Raw genomic sequence first — 16,636 nt, 5'->3', positions numbered from 1 at the left:
TCCTCCAGCCCCTGTTTTTCCACAACGTCATCTTCTCAGATCGCTCTACCATCGCAGGCCTTTCTCTCTTGCCCTTGAAGCCCACATTCCTGGGCAAAGGTGTCGCTGTCTTGGCCCGTGTCTTCCACATCACCTCCGCTGCCCCCACTCTGCTATGCTCCAGAAGCCGGAGATGCGCTTGGCAGGTCCTCAGGTCTGTGTCTCCCACACGCCACCTGGGATGACCTTCCCAGACTCTTCTTCCAAATGTCATCCCTGGGAAGTCTTTCCTGGCACTGTTAAGTCAACCTAATTTTACCAGTTATTTTTCTAAATTTTAGGTCTGATTGCGTTCTTTAATCCTCTTTTGATTTCCCTATTGTGCATAAAGTCCAAATAATGGGGCAGGGCATTTTTATAAAGCTCTTCACAATTAGATCATAATATTTCTTCTTTTTACAGCCAGCCTTTCCCCTCTCAGTGTTCCATCTGATGAGACAAGTCTCAATGGCCTGAGCACTCTATAGATTTTTTTTTTTTAAGAGATGGGATCTCGCTAGGTTGACCAGCCTGGACTCGAACTCTTGGATTCAAATGATCCTCCCACCTTACCCTCCTGAGTAGCTGGGATTACAAGCATGTGCCATCATGCCTGGCTTGGATTTTTAATTTTGTATTTTTCCTTCATTAATGGACAAAATCATACCCAGTCTTTCAAGATCCAACTAAAATATCATCTCCTTTGAGATTTTGATACATTCCTCATTGTAACCAATCCTGTTCCCCTTTGTCTTTATTCTCATAGTAATAGATATAAAATTTGATTTTATTAGTTATTGTAGTCTCCTATGATCTTTGAAATATATTTCCATTTCTTTTATTGACTGTGAGAACCTTAAGGGTAGGGAATGTCTTTTCTATTTTTGTATCTTAATGTGAAACAGTGATTGAGACGTTAATAATAATATTCAGTTTCATTAACTGCAGAAGTGGTTTTAAGGAGGATTATAATAATTGGTAACATTAAATGAGCCATTATTTTGTGACAAGCACTGTGCTATACATAAGTTACTTATCTCATTTAATTTTCACAGCAACACAGGCATGTGGTCATTACCCTCACACTGCTGAGAAGGTACTGTAGTGAGAAGGTGAAGTAGTTGCCCAAAGTCATCCAGGTTGTCGGTGGCAGAGCTAAAATTTGAATATAGGTCTATCTAATGTTGGAGTTCAAGCTACTAAACATTTAAAATTTTTTCTTCTGGTATTTAAGGGGTTTATATTTATATCTTTGCAAACTTTGAAGTTTTCAAAACATGATCCATCTCCATGGTACTTACACATTATCTCATTTCATCCTCACAACTGTGAGTTAAAACTAGCCCCACTTCATAGGTGAAGAATGCAGCTCTCAGAGTAAATTACTTCTCCCAGGTTAAGTGTTAGAATTAAGAAGAACCTAGTGCTTCAGAATATATTCTAGAATTTTAAAATTAACTCCATTTGATAGAGAATCTATAAAGATGCTGTTTAGGTTTTGAAGTTTAGCACTTTTTGTTCAATGCAATTTTAAAGTAAAATACTTGTTTGCCATGAAATATTACATTTCTAAAAGTAACATAACCATATAATAGGATACTCGGAAAATACAAAAACAGAAAAATAACCACCTATAATTTCTCTACCCAAATTCAACTAAGGTACTCATTTTGATGTTGTTCTTTCTAGTCATTTTCTGTATATGTATGTGTTGTCTCAGCATGGCTGAGTTGTCCTCCATGTTGTCGCGTGGCCACCGCAACATGTGATGGTGGCACGGGGCTCCCCCTGGTAAGACGGCGCCTCCCCATACCTGGGAGGGAGGAGAAGCGAGGTGAACGAGCACTTGTTATGAGGTTTGCATTATCTCATTTACCCGCAACACAGCCACATGGCACTGGCTTTAATGATTCTCTAGGTGCGTAGCTGGAGATGCGGGCGGGATGAGGGCTTGTCCTGCCATACAGCGGCTGCTGTGCACAGGGGACCCGCAGACTCCAGAGGCCTCGCCTCCCCTGGGCACTCACGTGGCCACTGCATCTTCTATTAAGTTCTCGTAACAAAGCTCCGTGCTCCAGCTGCACAAATAAATAGTGGGGTGAAAGCTCAGAGGGGTAACCTATACCAAGGAGCAGAAATTACTTTCGTAGGACTAAGGGCAAGGGACTGGGCACTTTACGTGCATTACCTCGTCTGGCTCTGTCTACAACCCTGAGGTGAGTGTCCTCTGCCTTTTTCATCACCGTGCTGTCACCATCGCATGCTAGGATAACCTGGGTGTTTTCACCATGCTCTGTGTCCCCTCGCATCACACCCTTGCCTCGTGCTTTGAATTATTTCCCTACCATGGACACGCAGGCGAGTGTCTCTGGCTTCCCTCCAGCCCAGATGACTGTGCATTGCCCCAGCTCTTCACGGCCACTCACTGCGATGTACGTCCAGAAAGAATTCCTCCGTGGTGATGCCATGTGCATATGGGTACTTAATTTGACTAAGCTCTTAAGAAAGGATGCCTCAGTCTACAAGTTTGGTAGCGCTGTGCACATTGAGTTTTGTTTTCCTGTACATCTGCATATACTTGACGTTCACTTGCCCAAATTTTGTCATTCAGAGGGATGTTTTAATTTGCATTTCTGTATTTGGTTTAGGCAGCTCTTGGTGTTCTTATATGGTTCTGGGCTTCCTTTGCTGCGGGTGCCTGTTACTGCCTTCTGCCCATTTCCCACTGAGATTGCTGTCTTTTCCTGTTGACTTGCAGAAGCTCTTGTTACACTGGACAATAATTCCTTTATAGGTTTTATGGTTTGTAAATCTTTTCTCTGTCATCTGTTAATTTTTTCCATAGTTTACTGAACAGAAAATTCTAATTTGGATGTGATCAAATTCAGTCTAGTTTGCCTACTGTTTTATGCTTTTGAAATTTTATTTAAGAAGTCCTTAAGGCAACAAGAATATTCCCTACATTTTCCTTTACTAACTTTATAGTTTTACCTTTCATAGTTAGGTCTTTAAACCATCTGTAGTTATCTTTTTATGTGTTAGGTAAGGATCTACCTTACTTTATTGTTTGTTGTGAGTCTACCTTGTTCTTTATACTTTAAACATAAAAGCCTTAAAAACTCTTGTGGGAGATACTTTAGGGGCCCCTGTAGCCGACCATATGGTTAAATTGCTTGTTGGCAGTGCCATAGTGTTCTTTGCCCTCTGCCGTGAAACCTCTTCCCACCGGTGTGTGGTCTCTGTGAGGTCGGGGTCTCTGTCGCATGTGGCTGGCATGTGGCCCTCACCCAGCTGTCTCCAGCAGTGTTTGTTACATGCTGGGTGCACGTGAGCTCTTTTCCTGCAGCCAGTTTGTCCTTCTGAGAGAAAGCTTGAAAATGTTAATAGACCAAGACTAATGCTAATATTGCTCTACTATTAACTGGCTGTTTTCTCGAGGAAGTCGTTTTTCTTACTTTGTCTGTAAATCGGTGCCTGTGTGTCTCCACCATCTCATTCAAGATACAGGTTCTCTGTGCTCCTGGGTGGCCAGCCCACCCTGCCCTCCAGCCCCACTCCATCACTGATTGGCTTTCTGTCACAGTGATGAGCTTTGCCTGCTTTGGAATTTTATATAAGTGGAATTATACAGTATATTACTTTCCATGATCGGCTTTTTTTATCAACATGTTTTGAGATTCATCTGCTTAAGGATGTTGGTGGTTCATTCTTTTTCATTGCTGAGTAGTAGTCCATTGTGTGCATATATATATACACCATGATTTTTTAAATCCATTTATCTGCTGAAGGGACATTTGGGGGTTATTATGACATAAGATAGAGTGTGCTTTTATGTACAGGTGTAGGCGTGTATTGGGATAAATATCTAAGAGTGGAATCACTAGGCCATATGATAAATGTATGTTTAACTTTATTAGAAACAGCACAACTGTTATCCAAAGTGAAGAGTTTACATTTCCACCAGCAGTATATGAGAATTCCAAGTTTCCCACACCTGGTATTGTCCATCTTATAAAATTTGTGTCATTCCAGTGGGTTTGTTAGTGGCATCTCACAAAGTTTAAGTTTGCATTTTCCTGATGTAAGCACCTTTTAATGTGCCTATTGACCAATGATATCTTCTTTCACAAAGTGTCTGTTCAGTTCCTTTGCCCATTTCCTAGTGAGTTGGTTTATTTCAGCATTCTTACTGAAGTGTTATAGAGTTCTTCATATGTGCTGGATACGAGTTCACTGACAGATCTACATATCTATGGTTCTAGAAGGAGATGATAGAGGAAATGAGGAAGAATCACTATTTATAGAGATATTGGGTAAAAGATACTAGTACTAAATCCAGGAAGCCCAGTGCAGAACAAATCAAAAGGATATCCACATTTAGCCATATTATAGTGAAAACTGCAGAATTTACTAGAGGGAAAGAGAAAACCTTAAATACAGACAATAGATTTTTGAAAAGACATCATTTATAAAGGTGTGGTAGTTAGACTCATGACTGACTTCTTAACTGTAGCACTGGAATTCAAATGACTGGAACAATAGCTTCAATATGTCTTGAGAGATATTAACTCTCAGCCTAGAATTACTTACCTTTCAAGTAAGAAATTGAAATAAAGGCTTTTTTAGACAAAGTCTGAGAGAAAAGAAATTCTTAATGGTTTACATTAGGTAGGAAAAAAAATGATCCCAAATGAAAGTTCTGAAATGTAAGAATGAATAAAGAGCAAAGTTGATAAATGTGGTTAAAATTAAAGCATGAACTATAAAATATAACATTCCATTTGTGAAAAATATTTAGGCCAGAGCAACTGTAACACCAGCAGCAGAATATAGAAACAACAAAGGATCATTAGCTGCAGAACGGATAGTCATATGTTTATATAACAGGCTATTACACTACAATAAAAATAAACTGTTGCCTCACACATCAACATGGATTAATTGCAAAAATATAATGTGAAAGAAAGGAATCAAATTACAAAAGAATACTTGGAGAATGACTCCATTTCTGTAAAGCTCAAAAACCGGCAGCACAGAGCAACGTGTTTTTAAGGGATGCACATACACAGGACCCAACGGTATGAAGACAAAAACAGGGAGATGGTTAACACAGAATTAAGGACACTGGTGGTGGGGGCAGGAGCCAGCAGGAGGGGGCCTATCCAAGGAGCTTCTGCTCTTTCTGAGGTGAGGTGGTGGTTTCTCTGGCGTTTCTTTTATTCTTCAAACTGCACATATTTTAAAATACTTCCTTGTATGAGTAATTTCTAAATGAAAAATCTTAAAGAAGGAGTAAGTGGATGGCACAGAAGCCTGTTGGGGAACGTGGATGATAAACAGGGGTCAGGAGGTGGGATATGTAATGAAAGGATTGATTATCCTGCCTGGTCGGATCACTGTTGTGTTGCCAGCAGAGCTTTCCTTCTGTTCCCAGATGTGCACATCTCAGTCACATTCAGGCATTGACAGCCTATTCCACTATGTTTTAGGGAACCGGTTCATTCAGTAGTAATCATCATCATTTAAGTCAACTGTTTCTTTTTAGGTATTTCTCTTTTCTTCCACTGAAGAGTTTTCTATTCCAGATTATCAAACTGAAAATGATATCCTAATTACATGGAAACTACATTATTTGAATGCTGTGTGTTTTTGAACACTTGGCACTATAGAAAGAAGTGTATTTGGCTGAGTGTTGTTGTGAGTAGAATTCTATCAAGTGTTATCAAGAGAAATTTCATACAGAATTGAAAAAGAAGGCCTAGTATTTACCATTAATTATTTTTCTCTGACAAATGGACAAAGCATATAATTTTATTGTGACCTTTTTTTTAGTTTTTTTTTTTTTATTTCAATAGATTTAGGGGGTGCAAGTATTTTGGGTTACATGGATGAGTTATATCATGGTGAGGTTAGGGCTTTTCAGGTACAATGTACATTATTATGATAATATTTTATAATTGAGTTTAAAATGAAAATAGAAGTTTTAAAAATGTATATGATTTAGAAAGATGTAATTTTCTAATTTTTAATTACATAATTTATTTTGAAAGAAAATCCATTCAATAAAATTAGTAGGTTATACATCATAAAGTTTGCTAATCATTGAAAGTTTGTCTTAGAGTTCTGTTAAAATAGATTGTGTACTAAGTGTTGTACAAAATACAGTTAGATTTGGTTTAGGGCTAGTAAATGTATATAATAAGAAAAACATATAACAAATATTTTCAATGGTGGAATTGAGCTTTAATGTAACATTTTGAAACATCCCATTTCATTATGAGACATTGATTAATTCCTATTCTCAACTGCTGAGGAGTGGAGAAACAAAAGAGATGGGAATGTTTGCCACTGGCCAAGAGTGAGACTGGCGCTGTCACCAGTGCTGTCGGTGCAAGACGCAAGCCACACAGTGCAGGAAGCAGGGTCCCCATCATCCTGAAGGAAAAATAAAATTCGGTTGGCTTTTAATCCATGTGTGTGCGTGTGTGCACATTGTCCTCATGTGTATCAATCAGTATACACGGTATATTTTACTAGAGCTTTTGTTCCAAAAATATTTTGAGGACAATTAGAAAAGAAGATACAGAGTAAGGCTATATATATTAGAAGGGGATGAGAAGGATGAGGAAAAGAGAAATGAAGTTTAGGATCTAAAATAGAGCCAGGAGGAAACCTAATACGAGAAAGTCTTCCATGAATTCCTACAGCTTGTTAAGGATGTGTCACAAATTTGGCTTTTGGTATAAAGGGCAAGCTCAACATTTTAGTGATGGTCATAAAGCAAATTTGTTGCCCAGGTGAACCGTAGCTTTTATTCACAATGCTAAAACCAGAAGGAAATTTATCCTGAGGGTTTTCAGAAAGGTAACCATTTTCTAATTGATGGCAGAGCATAGCCCTGTGTCTTGAGTAGTCAAGGTTGGGCTTTCGGGTGCGATTTTGACTAAACTGTCACTGGTTGTGTGATGAAGAGTGTCCCAGGACAGTCCTCTGCTGTTGCCTGTGCTCTTTTTCCCAACTACCAAGGAAATGGACTGTACAACTTACAGTATATTTTAGGCCTGGTGCAGTGGCTCGTGCCTATAATCCTAACACTTTGGGAGGCCAAGGAGGGAGGACTGATTGAGGCCAGGAGTTCAAGACCAGTCTGAGCAAGAGCGAGACCCCATCTCTACTAAAATGGGAGGGGGGGAGAGAAGCCAGGTGTGGTGGCATGTGCCTGTAGTCCCAGCTACTGGAGTGCCTGAGGCAGAAGGATCACTTGAGCCTAGGAGTTTGAAGTTGCAGTGAGCTGTGGTAGTAACACTGTACTGTATCCCAGGTAACAGAGCGAGACCTTGTCTCCAAAAAAAGAAAAAGACACCTCCCCCTCCAAATTTACAATATGTTTAATCTTCAGATATGAAACAAGTACATTATTCTTGAACCTATGGTGAGTTTTGCATTGTTACACAGATATGTCATTTTCATCAGTTGTGTCATTGTTATAGACTGGTAAGTTTTTAAAAAGTTGGTAAAACTTGGGGATAGGTCCAATTTAATTGTGTAAAAAGATTAGAGCAAGCTATAAAATGTACAATTCATCATTACTGAAATCACAACTTAGAATTTAAAATATTTTTTATAAAATGGAACCAATGTTAATAATGTAAGTAGTGTATGTGTCACAGTAAAAACGGTTTATTTCTCCCAAATGAAAACTCTGCCTGTTATGGAAGGGATAGTTAAGTCTCTACTAGCTTTAAGATAAATAAATGTTTTACTTTTCTACTTTTAATTAATGTCACTGCATAAATAAGAGGTCAAAATCTAATGTAATTATTTGCAGTGTAACCTTTGGGACAATCATAATAGAGAAACTTTTTAAAGAGAAAGTATTTGTAATGCCTTCACTATTCATGAAAGATATAATGGAAAGAAAAGGGATTTTATTGGTTAGTTAATCCCCATAAAATCTACATAATCTTTCACATATATTTTTATTTCTCTTGGGTATACACCTAAGCGTGGGAATGCTGGGTCCTACGGGAGGTAAACACTTAAGACATTGCCCAACTGTTTTCCAAAGTGGTGGTTCCATTTTACATTCCTACCAGCGGTGTATGAGAGCCCCACTTTCCCCCATCCTTGCTAACATGTGGAGTTGAGACTGGCTATATAATTTGCTGGGTCTTGGGCAAAATGAAAACGCCGGGCTCCCTGTTCTAAGATCATTAAGGATTTCAAGATGAAAACAGGAGGGCATGAAACAAGGCGCAGGGCCCTCTGTGCAGGGGTTCTGTGTCACTGCACAGGTCACAGGCCCGTGAAGTCAGCCCTGCGTGGCCCGCCAGTCTCTTTCTTTCAGCCACTCGGGCAGGTGGGCAGCAATTCTCACTGTGGTGCAAGTCGCAGTTCCCCCACAACTAATGACATTGAGCATACTTACTTGTCTTCTGAGCATCTTCTTTGGTGAAGTATCTAGCCAGATTTTTTGCTTATTTTGTTATTGGGTTATTTATTTTTTATTACTGAGTTTGAGACCTATTTACATATTCTGGATATAAGTCCTTTATCAGGTACAGGCTTTGCAAATATTTCCTGCCAGTCTATGGTTGGTATTTTCACTCTAACAGTGTCTTTGGAAGAATATAAGTTTAAAATCTTAGGCCGGGCGCGGTGGCTCACGCCTGTAATCCTAGCTCTGGGAGGCCGAGGCGGGTGGATCGCTCGAGGTCAGGAGTTCGAGACCAGCCTGAGCAAGAGTGAGACCCCCGTCTCTACTAAAAATAGAAAGAAATTATCTGGCCAACTAAAAATATATATACAAAAAAATTAGCCGGGCATGGTGGCTCATGCCTGTACTCCCAGCTACTCGGGAGGCTGAGGCAGTAGGATCGCTTAAGCCCAGGAGTCTGAGGTTGCTGTGAGCTAGGCTGATGCCACGGCACTCACTCTAGCCCAGGCAACAAAGTGAGACTCTGTCTCAAAAAAAAAAAATAAAATAAAATCTTGATAAAATTCTGCATGCTCTTTCAGAAAACCATGCTTCAGGTGTTATATTTAAGACGTCTTTGCCTAGCCCAAGATCACAAACATTTTCTATTTTCTTCTGGAAGTTTATAGTTTTACATTTATATTTATGGCCCATTTTAAGTTACTTTTCGTATATGTATGAGATGTGGAATGAGTTAAATTTTTTTTTTTTGATACACGAGTAGCCACATTTTCCTGCACACTTTATTGAAAAGACAATCCTTTTTCCACTGCATGGCCTTTGCTCATCTGTAACACATCTGTTTTCCATGCTTGAGTGAGTCTATTTTCCTTTTTTTTTTTTTTTTGAGACAGAGGCTTGTTCAAGTCGCTGGGCTAGAGTGACATGGTGTCCGCCTAGCTCCCTGCAGCCTCTAGCTCCTGGGCTTGAGTGATCCTCCTGCCTCAGCCTCCTGAGTAGCTGGGACTGCGGGTGCCACCACCACACCTGGCTAATTTTTTTTTTTCTATTTTTAGTAGAGACGGGGTCTCACTCTTGCTTAGGCTGGTCTCAAACTCCTGACCCCGAGTGATCCTCCCTCCTTGGCCTCCCAGAGTGCCAGGATTGCAGGAGTGAGCCACTGCACCCGGCCGTGAGTCTGTTTCTGAACTCTCTATTTCGTTCTATTGATCTATTTGTCTTTATACCACTGTCTTGATTACCATAGCTTTATTAATCTTGAAATTGAGTGGTATTAGTCCTTGAATTTTGTTTTTTTTTTTTTCTGGAGGACTTATTCTATGTCATTTGCATGTCCACATGAATATTAGAATCAGCTTGACAATTTCTATAACAGAGAACACTTAGATGTTGACTGGGCTTGTGCTGAATCTGCAGATCAATTTGGTCAGAACTGATGTCTGAGTGTTTTTCTGACCTGCGAAGAAAGAGTATCTCTCCCTTTGCTAAGGTCTCCTTTATTTTTACTCTGCAATGTTTACAGTTTTTGTAGTACAGGTCTTTTGTAGTTTTGTCAGATTTACCTGTAAATATTTCTTTTTAAATGCTATGACAATCTAATGCCACCAGTGGTATGACAAGAGGTGGAGCCCAGGTGGCAATGTGAGCGATGGCTTCCTCCAGAGCAAATGTTCCAAGAGACAGACAGTGGAAGCTGCTTGTTTCATGAGTCCTGGGCCTGGAAGCTGATACCATGTCATTTCCACCATGTTCCATTCACCAAAGACGTCCTGTATATTTTCTCTTCATCTCATCAGCTCTTTGTTTTCTTTTATGACTTCATTTGCATTGAGTATTTTTTCATTCTTATTTCCTTTGTGGCCCATTAGCTATAACTTTTTGTTTTACTGTTTTAGTTATTTAGCTTTAGGGCATGGTTTCTCAACCTTACATTTTGGGTTGGATAGTTCTCTGTGTGGGCACCTGTCCTGTGCAGCATAGGATACGAAACAGTACCGTTGGTTTCTACCTTCCAGTGATATGACACCACTTTCTGTGCTGCGTAAGAGCCATACAGAATGCTCCACACTTCCATCGCTTCCCCTCGGGTCTCTATGGTATTGTCATATATGTTACTTACACATGTGTTATACACCCCAATATATTGTTATTTTTGTTTAAAGAGTCAATTATCTTTTAAAGACGTTTTAAAAAGAAAACAAGTCACATACTACCCATTTGGTTACCATGGGCAGATCTCTAAACATAATCTCATCTGGTATCATTTTTCTCCTGCCTAAAGTACGTCTAACATTTCTTGCATTTTAAGAGTGTGTTGCTGATTGATTCTTTCAGCTTTTATGTATCTTAAAAAGTATTTCACTTTAAACCTATTTTTCTTCTGATATACACAATTTGCCACTGTAACCATTTGTAAGTGTAGTTCACTGGCGTTAAGTAAATTCACAATGCTGTGCAACCATCATCATTATATATTTCCAATTTTCTCATCATACCAACTGGAAGCTCTGTAACCATTAGGCGATAACTCCCATTTCCCCTGCCCTCAGCCCCGGGTAACCTCTAACATACTTTGTCTGTATGAATCTGCCTATTCTAGATATTTCACAGAAGTGGAATCATATGGTATTTGTCCTTTTGTGCCTGGCTTATTTCATTTATCATGATGTTTCCAAGATTCACCCATGCTGTAGCAGGTGTCATATAACTCCATTCCTTTTCATGGCTGAGTAATATTCCTCTTTGTGTACTTGCCACATTTTCTTTATCCATTTATCATCTGTTGATGGACATTGGGGTTGTTTCTGCCTTTTGGTTAGCGTGAATACAGTTGCTATGAACATTAGTATGCAAATGTAAGTTTGAATCTCTGTTCTGAATTCTTTTGGTTACACACCTGTAAGTGGACTTGCTGGGTCATACGGTAATTCTATGCTTAACCTTTTGAGGAACCACCAAAGTGTTTCAACAATAGCTGCACCATTTTTCACTCTCAGCAGCAATATATGCGGGTTCCAGTTTCTCACAGGCGAGGGGGATGGAGGGATGGGATGGAAGATGCCTGGGCTGGGAGTCGGTGCCCAGTGTTCCCTCCTGATCTTAGATCAGACTCCTCAGCTTCTTGGCCATCGGAGCAGGGCTGCTCCCCATACCCACTGTGGCAGTCCCCTGGAGTCCCCCAGGCTTCACCCAGCAGCACCCAGGTGACAGGTCCCCAACAACCCCCTTGGACACGCTCAGACACTCCAGGGCTTTCAACAATTAGAAGCCTGCCCTCTGCCGGCTGCTCAGTGACACAGACCCCAGGACCCAGCAACAGAAACAGGAACGCGCAGGCGCGGCTCTAGCGAGGTGGAGTCTGCGCTCCACGGCCGGCTGTGGTCGCGGCACTTCCGACTTCTGAGAGAAAGAGGCCAAGGCTGGGGCCGAGCCCGGAGCCCCAGCGCTGGATCAGCCTGGGGGCGGGCTCCGGTCCAGCCACCGGCGCACCCGGGGCAGAAGCTGCGCCCGAGGATCAGGCCGGCTCAGCCACGGTGAGGGAGCGGGGCCCACCCAAGCCACAGCCGCCGCCGCCGCCGCGTCCCCCACGTGCCTGTTGCTCCCTGGCTCAGGTGTCCCCCTCAGGCTCCTGCCTTTGCCCAGAGCCCCTTGCTACCACCCGCTCGGTTTCCAGTTCCCCCTTCCCCGTGCAGCCCATTCACCTATTTTATCTTTCTCTCTCTTCTGTGATCCTCACTCCTTTCTCCCAGTTTTTTTGCTCTTCCTTCTCATCCCCCTCACTGTTTTATCTCCGCTGACCCCTCCTCTCCATGTCCCTTCTCCCGTCTGTCCCCTCATTGGACGTCCTTCCTCGCCCGCTGCCACACCTGTCCCCATCTCCTTCTCCAGGCTTCAGGGGTCTAGGCAGGAACAATTTGAGGACTGTCTCTTCCCAGGAACTGCAGGGTGGGCAGATGGGGATTTGTAGTTTTCGTCTTCCTTTTGTGTTTGGAGAAAGGGGAGCTTGGAGGCGTTGAAGAGAGCCTGGAAGCCTTGTTACCTACTGTTATGGCAAAACCCAAGAGATGGTGTGTTACAGCGTGATAAAGACAGGGCGGACATGCATACTGAGACCTTACAAAATATTTAGCTTTTTGACGAAAGTAGCTAAAAAAATATTTTGATTTATATTTTTTTTAATTTTGAGCATCTTTTAGTGGGGAGATACAGCTTCGGAAATTTAAAAATATTTATTTACAGGCTTGACTATTGTAACTTAGAAAAAAAAATGATTTTTTTTTTTCTTTTGGAGGCAGAGACCAAGGGCATTTGAGGACTGACAATGACCTTGCTTCGCAGTCAGATTGAGACAGCCTCTTTAATACCTTCCAAAGGGTTCATATGTTTTGCCTTCTCTGCTTTAGTTGGGAAAACCTTATATTTGCAAATTTTCTCCTTCCTGTTTCAAAATAGCTTGAGATTTCAGTTGGTTTTTTTCATTGAGTTGGATTACACATGGTTTGCAGTACATTTATTAAAAACATTGCTCCATAATATGCAACAAGCTAAATGTTGGTCTCCTAGAGGGACAGACATTCTAGTCAAAACTAAATCCCAATAATCATATTCTCATAGAATGTTAGTCGTTTCCTATTCTCCCTCCATCTGGTTCTTTAGGAAACTGGAGCTCACAGGTTATAGGCGGCGGCAACAGTGTGTGGGGGGGGTGAGCCTCAAAATTTTATTTTAGTTGGCAAGTCCCCCCCTTTTGGCCAAGATATGTCAGAGAGATGGCATCTATGGCCAAACTTTTATGACCTTTAACTTTCACATCCACTTAACTTTTAATGACCATTGACATACTGAAGTTTAGTTTCAAAGATCAATGAATTAGACAAAATCATCTTTCACAAAATACTTATATCTTATGATATTTTCATTAAAAAATTTTGTATGGAATTATTTTCCTTTCATCCACAAGTTTTAATTACATACATACACAGATGATCACATCAACTCTTAGAAAAACCTAGAAAGTTAAAGTAACTTTGAACTGTTAGTCGCCCATTTTATTGGCATTCCTAAATACAAAAATAACAAGGTATAAGCTTTAAACTTATGTTTAAGAACCAATGTTGTAGTATTTTACCTTATAAATGATCCAAATATTTTATGATTATCTCTTTTAAATTAACATAATGACTTTAAGATTTTCAATTATAGGAAAATGTTATTCATTTATATTTACCTACTTTATCTTATCTATTCATTTACCTTAGCAGTTTACGTAGATTCCAGCTATTGATTTAAATTACTTTTCTGTTTGCCATTTTTGTACCCTGTAAATTAGATCTGTAACATGGAACAGGGATTAAAATATAGTTTAAGTTACTGGCTTTTCAATCTTAAACTCATAAATCTTACCGAGAAAAGCAAATAAGTCTTTCAGTAAGACTTAGTAAACAAATATGACATCACTTTTAAATGCTATAAACGTAGTAGACATTTTAGAACATCCCATTAGATCATTAGATCCTTCCAAAACGTAACGTCCTGAAATAGAATTTATTGACATCATAGGGATAAAAGTGTCTCTGGTCCCCTAAGTCTGGGAGCAAATGCCCCCAAAAGGTCCCCGTGAAGACCTGTTGAGAATTTACTGCCGTGAAGGTTACTAGGAGAAAGGATTAACACTTATGTATGGATATCTTCAGAACGAACACTCAAAGGTGCAGGGGAAACTGTCCACTATTTATGTGGAAAGCATGGACAGGGCAGTAGAAATGACTGGCCCAAAAGGGGGTGTGCTCATTCTAACAGGCCGAGTGGCAGAACCAGCAAGGCTTTTACATTGAGATTCTGCTTGCCCTCTCTCGAGTGTGCCTTCCTCCCTTCTGGGCCGCAGGGCAGCAAGGCCCTTTCTGGCACGGGGTTTTACAGTAAAACAAAGAACAAAGCAGGTCAGATAATTACTTCATGGCCATTTTACATAGACTAAGTTTGGGTTTTAAGTCTAGCTTTTGAAGAACAGGAGTTGTTTAAAAAAAAAAAGTGTGCTCTCCTTGATTCTAACGGATGCTAATTGATTCTGTAAATATGGCTTGCTGACCTACCTTAAGTGAAGCCGAGATGGACTTGACAGGCCGGGGGGACATAACCACAAGTTACTTCCTGATAAAGGGCTGGAGAGTCCCTGGGCCTTCCAACCAATTAACCAGATAAGAAGAGCAAGGGGTAATCAGAAGCCTGTCCTGCAACTTAAAAACCAACCAATCAAAAGGCAGTCCCACGGCTTGAAAACCAACCAATCAGGAGCCAAGACAATCAGCCACTTTTGAAGGAGCGAATGAATTAAGGGAGGGAGGGGGGATGGCATACCCCGTGCATGTAATCTGCTGAAAAGTATAAAAGAAATTCACCCCCCGCTGTGCAGGATCCCTGCCCATGGAAAGAGACCACTGCATTGGTGCTCCGGGCTTGGACCCCAGCTCAAGCTAGTCAATAAAACTCCTTTGCCTTTTTGCAGCCTCAGTGACTCTGTCTTTCTGTTCCTGGGGACGGGGGGAACCAGCTTTAACACTTTCACAAAAAAGGGGTTCTGGGTTGTACGACCTGCCTTGGGTACAGGGATTCTGGTTTTTATGGCCGGCTTCAGGGACGGATTGGTATAAGACGCAAGCAGATGAGGCAAGGTCAGAACATTTTTGTTCCTGAAGCATTCATTTTAAGTTAAGTTTTCTGAATCCCATATCAACATAAGATCACCTGAGTGTAGACTGAGAGGAAGAGACAGAGAGAGAGAAAAAAAAAATCTCAGTGCCAGTCCTCAGCACCTCAAACAATGCTACAAAGAAGTAGCATGCTTTTTCCGTGAGGATCAAGATTAAGCTGTCTAGAAAACAATCTAAATGGTTTCAGAACAATTTTTGGGGGGGGGGGGTGGACTGTACACTTGAGTACATGAAATATTCATAAAGAGTAAGACTGTTTTCAGATTCTCTGGATTGTAATCATCATTCACTTTTCATCTTAAAATAAATTACTACACAAAAATTAATAATTTACAAACGTTTCCCCAGGCACAAACTTTGTTACACCCACATAATGCACACATAACCAGATCGCTTGTAAAGAGTGGGACAAAAATGGACAAGACCAAGGGAAAACTGAAGCTTTCAACTTAAGCTCTTCTAACCACAACTTCCAGGACAACTCTGAGTCCCTGACACTCCGGTTAACATTACATGACAGTGTGTTTAGAAACACCTTCTGTGTACCTCTCTATACACACTGAATCAGTGGAGGTAAACTCTATCTGCCTTTAGGGTTAAAAGACCAAAACCGAAATGTTTTTATACCCCTTTGACCAATAACTGGCATCAGGATCTTCAGGTGGCCTTTCCATTGTAAATGCCATAAACAGTGAGTTATCTGGACATCAACAGAAAAAGTTAGCAGGGTTTAGAGTACCCAGAAGAGACGAGAGAGAAATAGCTCCAGACAGTTCAACTCTATAGCGCAGTATGTCGACCGTTTCGGCTCCGAATTTTTCTGGATGTAATTTGCCCTTTCGTAAAAATTTGTGCACAAGCATTAGCTGTAACCAGCTGGAGCCCTAGCAACACCTGGCATGCCTTCCACTCTTTTCATTTCCAGAACTACTTGCAAGTTGAGGCACCACACACCAACTGTGGTGCCCCATGGGGGTCATTCTCCCTTGTCTTTCCTCCATTTTAAAGGATGTCCCATTTTTTCTTTAAAAGAAGCAACCGAACTGTTACACGGGGTTTGGTGTCGTGGATCAGAGTGTGCTGCTTGTGGGTGGGGCTCCTCAAGGTCTCACCACTGAGTGGCTCCCACCCTCTTAGGTGTCTCAGGTTTCTCTCTCGGAGGTCTAGCACCTCCGAGAGGGCTCCAAACGCCGAGTGATCAGCTCTTATATGCGTTTCCTGGAAGAGCCTTCTTTTAATTAACATGTGTGGGGGGGGTTCCCTATGGGGCCACTCGTGCCTCGGGGAATCGCCCCAGGCAACTCCCACCCGGGACCCCAGTCGCCCGGGGCTCCCAAGGCTGGGAGGAGTGAGGTTGCCCCTTCTCTTCGGAGCTGAGGAACTCAGTCTCTCATTTATCTACCAACAAGACAGTTCAGTTTCCTCTTTCAAAAATGCACAGCAAAGCCAATTGAGATTAATTTTAGGATAA

The 16,636-nt window shown here is 41.2% G+C and overlaps 2 long non-coding RNA genes across 10 annotated transcripts in view; both read right to left on the bottom strand.

The window, feature by feature from the left end:
- LOC123642996 overlaps positions 1–16,636 on the bottom strand; it is a 66,702-nt gene that overhangs the window by 6,612 nt on the left and 43,454 nt on the right. The gene's annotated exons all lie outside the window — the stretch shown is intronic.
- Positions 6,240–14,741, bottom strand: LOC123642999. Of its 3 annotated transcripts, none has more exons than XR_006736589.1 (3): positions 14,548–14,741; positions 12,157–12,497; positions 6,240–6,453 (listed from the first exon to the last, which is right to left on the bottom strand). It is a non-coding gene; the product is annotated as an uncharacterized LOC123642999 (long non-coding RNA). The 3 variants fall into 3 exon arrangements; XR_006736590.1 differs by lacking the exon at positions 14,548–14,741 and adding an exon at positions 13,709–13,749; XR_006736588.1 differs by lacking the exon at positions 14,548–14,741 and having other exon boundaries at positions 12,157–12,648.

Source organism: Lemur catta, chromosome 7 (assembly GCF_020740605.2).
Source record: "Lemur catta isolate mLemCat1 chromosome 7, mLemCat1.pri, whole genome shotgun sequence".
Taxonomy (NCBI): Eukaryota; Metazoa; Chordata; class Mammalia; order Primates; family Lemuridae; genus Lemur; species Lemur catta.
The sequence above is the reverse complement of the archived record's forward strand: the minus strand, read 5'-3'. Positions and strand labels throughout refer to the sequence as shown.